This window comes from Poecilia latipinna, unplaced genomic scaffold, assembly GCF_001443285.1.
Source record: "Poecilia latipinna isolate Pla-1442-1.1 unplaced genomic scaffold, P_latipinna-1.0 Scaffold1984, whole genome shotgun sequence".
Taxonomy (NCBI): Eukaryota; Metazoa; Chordata; class Actinopteri; order Cyprinodontiformes; family Poeciliidae; genus Poecilia; species Poecilia latipinna.
This window is the reverse complement of record NW_015114600.1, coordinates 116,118-121,366: the sequence shown is the minus strand read 5'-3', so window position 1 is coordinate 121,366 and position 5,249 is coordinate 116,118.

Sequence of the window (5,249 nt, the reverse complement as noted above, 5' to 3'; positions counted from 1 at the left end):
GTAAGTGTGCCCACCACTGCAGTGGATCAGGTGATGAAAAACTTTTGATGTCAGGGAAAAAAAAGTTTAGAAGTTCTCATTAGCATTAGCAGGAGATATTGAAAAGCTTATTAAAGGCCTTCATACAGAGGAAATAAGCAGCGCTTGCTTTGGAATAGCCTTTCTACTGCAGGACGTAATGAAATTACACTAATTTCAATTAAAGTAATCCTGGGGAAAGAGTGTCGTTTTAATTCCTCAGCATTAGCAATGGGGTTTAGGATAATTAACAGTGAATTGCAGGAGTTCATATTCAGTCAGTTTTCAGAGTTTTTAGGTCTGATCGTTGTTTTGGGCCAGCAGAGCCGATTTTTAGATGGAAACAACTCCAAGCTTGTTCTGCTAACCGCTCCATGAGAATCGGTGTGTTTGCTGAACGCGGCCCGCATCTCGGCTCTGATTAATTACTCCGACTCTCTGAGGAGTTGGAGGCGACATATGCTGCAAGAGCTCATTCGCATGAGTGTAAAACGTAACAAAGTAGCACAGTTAGCGCTGAGCTTCGGACTCAAGAGGAAGGCGCGGCTTCAGGTATGAGTGTGTGGCGTCTGCTGGTGTGTGTGTGTGTGTGTGTGTGTGTGTGTGTGTGAAGGCGTGGGTGTGTGCTGAGCGGGAGGCACCAGAGCCGCCGTCCGCAGTGCAGCAGGGGCATCCTGGCACGGACAGGGCACCAGATGTCAGAGCGGCGCAGGAACCTGCTCAGCGGACCAGTGACACTTTTTCTAGGGCTGAATTTGGATCTGGGCTTCCAGGAATAAACTCCCACAGACAGTCTGACTAAACCCGCCCTCGCACATCGCCAGGTCCAAATGGTTCCACTCGGAACCGGACACAGAAACAGATTAACTTTTCAAAGTGTTACTTAATTATGTGTTTTATCTGCTGATTTTAATTTACACGTTTTATCAGAACTCCAAGTGACAAACTCAAAATGGCAAATTAATTTAAACAGTTTCTACTTCAGAATCCCTAAAGCTGCAGTATGTAACTTTTATAAAAATGCATATTTTTACATATTTGAGACAATTAATCTGCTCCTCTACCGTCTCCCAGTGCCAACTAGAAACAACCAATCAGGGTCAGGAGGCGGGTCTTAGCGCTGTCAATCAACCCCCCTTTGTTCTCTGCTATCACAGCCTTTCCTGAATGCTAAAGCTAGTTAGCATGGCCACCAACAAACAGTAGTTTTGTAACAGTAACTTGTTTCTCCACCGTTGGCACATTTAGCAGCGAGTAAATGTGCCAATGCTAAAACCCGCCTCCTGGCTCTGATCGATTGATTTTGGTTGGGGGCTAATTTACATATTCTATAATAACCTGAAATTATGAAGGTTTATGTTTATATCTTGTTCTCTACTGTCAGTGTCTTATTTTGTTTCTGTACGTTTTTTTATTTGAAATAAAGTTCTTGGGGAAACAATGAGAGAAAGCAAGGAAAGGAAATGGAACTGCTGAGTAAACAGACTTCAAAATAAGAGCACAAACATAAACGTCCATAGTCAATAATCAAAACTTCAACACAAAAGTTGAACTTTATTCAGATGAGTTTCCAAAAAAACACGCAAATCATCATTTTATAACCTTCTGGAAGATCTAAATGTTCTCAAAGTTAGCATAAATGCTAAAGCACTAAACAAAAAATAATAGCTTAGCTATTAGCACATTACCAGAAGTGCTCCATCCAATCCACATTTATAATTTCTATTTGGAAAGACCTTTCAACACCTGGAAGTTTGTAGTTTTAATATAACAAAATGCTGAATGTTAAGAGGTTTGTATATTTTTGCACCGTTTACTTTTTGCTGTAGATGAACGTAAAGAGGCAGATTGTTTTAAAAGGCAGCATCTTTAATGTGTTCTCCTCACGTTCCTCTACAGAAGAGTCGCTAATAAACTGATGCAACGACTCTAAACAACATCAACCAAACAAGGATAAGAGACGATCGCAGTTAACGGTCTTTGGGAATGGCAAAATCAATACCCATAAAGAGCAAAGAGCTGTTAGCTAAGGCCATTAGTCGTCCAATGGCTGCTGAAATAAAGCAAAACCGACTCTTCAGAAGAGACGAGCATGAGAGGAAAGCAATAAAAATCCAGGACGGTGATGCTTTGAGTGCTTCACTTTAATTACCATCTACAAAACGGGAAAAATGGTTCATTTCTCTGGCAAATGAACAGATTTCACCCATTTATGCTCAAAACAAGCATTTTCTAAATGGCTGTAAATATATGACACAGCTCTTTATGATTCATCTTTTAGAAATTAAGAAAGCTTTACGTAATCAGTGGTTAGTTATATTGATTATTTGAGGTATTCAGAGGAATAATTATATTTAAAGCTCCGATAATGACAGTATTTTGGCTACAGTAAGTATGCAAATCCCATTATCCATAAATCCGCTTCTGATTGGTTGATCAGACCCTCATGATGACTCCTCTCCCGGAAACACAAACTGAGTGGAGTCCTAATCAGGATTTAATTAGGCCAACCCGTTGAAAATATTAAATATCCTAAAACATGATATTAAATCCTGTCAGACTCTGTGGAGTCGAATCTTTTTGCTTGAATTGTGCGCTACGCTACATTTTCAAAGAAAGTTTATGACCTTAACGGGGCAGTATGATATAAAATTTACTTATTTTTAGCTTTAAATCATGTTATTATGTTATTGGTTCATCAAAAACAAACCTGGAGTGTTGCTTTCATTCTTTCATGTTTGAGAAATCCTTTAATCTCCATGGCAACCATTCAAATAGCCTGGTTGGACCTAGCCCCGCCTCTGATCTGTAGCTCCTCCCCCACTGAGCTCCTTCAGACTAGCCAGCAGCAATTAGGTCATTATAGGAGACACTTCTCAGCATCTCTGATAAAACGCTGTCAGAGGGTTAACACAGGAGCCATGTTGGGACAACTTCCTGGAGGCGGAGCTTCTTAAAGACACAGAGGCCCATTTTAAGGCGTTAAATCAGGAAGTCAAATTTCTTTTAAGCCGTATTTGATAAATGTAGCATTTTTATAAAAAATGTTATGCTGTAAAATGGTATTTTGTGCCTGAAAAACACATAATACCTCCTGTTTAAAATAATTTAAGTGTTTTTCCAGACTGGAAGAAGCCGTTTCCCTTCGCTGCCTCCAGTTTCTCTGGACAGTGTCCAACAGTCGTACCATTACTGAGAGAAATCACTCAGGTTAAAAACAGATTACACATTCTCCATCAGATTAGGGAGGCTGTACGGACCTGCTCCCAGGATGGGATTTCGCTCTGCGTTCTTATTGCCTTGTGTGGTCAGAAATCCTGGTGGAAAAATGTTTCTGGATGGATCACACTGAAAAACAGCTGAAGAAACTCACAAAACGATCAAACCGGCTGTAATAAAGTCGTTATTTATCCGTTTTCAGATGAGAAGTGAAACATGTTTCTTGTAATGTGGGTGCAGCTGAGCAGTAAGATCTGGAAGGAGGAGAGAGGAGCGTGTTGCCTTGTGACTGAGATGCAGGGCGACAGTTGACCTATAAGGGGGCTGACTCACCCCCGCGTTCACTTCACCACTAATATATTCACTTAGTAGCGCTCAGGGGGGGTGCTGCTGCTAGAAACGGTGAAAACATTACACTCAGGACACAAAACAAGCATTTTAAAACAAAATTACAGCAGTGAATTTGTTTAGATGTAATTTGGCGACAGGAAGAGGAGAAAAGTGACTGAAAGTGATCCAGAGTGTGAGCAGAAAGAGGAAGAGACATAAAAAGCTCCTCGGACAGAAGCCTGAGTCTTATCAGCGGAAGATCGCTGCTGGAGATAACGCCAGCAGACAAGGCGTTGTGTTTAGCCTGTTTGAGATTTCCTGTCATCATCATTAAGTCAGCTCCTTCCACAGCCGAACAGACGGAGATAAACACAAACCGGACTCTTGTTGTGCAGAAAGCGCGCCGCTGCAGCTACAAATCTCGCTCAGATTCAGATATTCCAGAGTTTAATGTGAAATCTGTGTTTCTGCGGATGAAACTCATTTGTAATGAGGCTGCGGCGTTGGCTGGAGGCGGGGGGATGGAGCGGCGCTGACAGTAACGGTCTGTGACACATCCCCGCCGCAGGAGTCGTGGGCGCTAGTGTATTGTGACAGAGTGCGACCTTTAAAGGCCAGAGATTGATGCACAGCAGCTCCTAAACCCAGAGACTCAGGCTCCCCCCGTCCGCAGCCGGCCGGCCTAAAAAAGCCCCGCTGACCTCGCAGGAACAGGAAGTCGAACTGAGCATGTGCACAGAGTTATTCCTCCACATTCCTTAAATGTTGCCTTAAACAATGTGATCAATTACAGAAGCTGCCAATTAGCAGAGACCTTCTGACTAAAGGCAACGAGGAGTGAAAACAAGGTCCACTACTGCCACCTGCTGGTTGCATTCACCAACAAGAAATCAGACTGGATTATGATTTCACACTAAATTTACTGGATTACTGGTGGAATTCAGCAAAAGAGGAAAAATAAAAAAAGAAGCAGAAAAACCTTGGAAAGTTTAACATTTCAGCCACAAACTCAAATGTTTTCCATTGGGGTTTCAAATATTAAACAAAAATCAATAAAAGAAAAAATAAATCTGCTCATTTTCTAACTGAAAATAAAAAAATTGCCTCACTTTTTTAGATTTTATATTCTTAAAGACACAAAAGAAACTAAACACCATGCATTATTCTCCTCCCACTTCAAACACTCACCTCTTTGCTCTGATTTATCTCATAAATCCCTATAAACATTTTGAATTTGTGGCGATTAATCACATTTTTTTGTTGTACAGACTCAGGCTGGATCTATTGTGTTGCATTTCTGGTACGCCTGTAAATCTGACGCACATCTTTAAACAGCAGCAATAAAGTCGCTTCTTTCTTCCCACTGGGTTTAATTTCTGCTTCTAATCGATTTGATTGGATGCTGGAAAAACCTGTTGTTGTGTTCAAGTTGTGCTAAAAGGAGTCGTAGCAATAAGACAATGAAGTCGCAATATCACCATAATAAAGTCATAAAATTAAGAGAACATCTTTATATTACGATTTAAACAGATTAAAAACAATAAAAAATGTTTTTGTTGAGTTTATATGGCAATTTATTTTGCAGCAAAAAATGTTTCTGAATTGAACTGAATCATTATTGAATATAAATCTCGTAATTAACTTCAATAAAATTTCCCACCGCCTGATAAGACATAGTATTT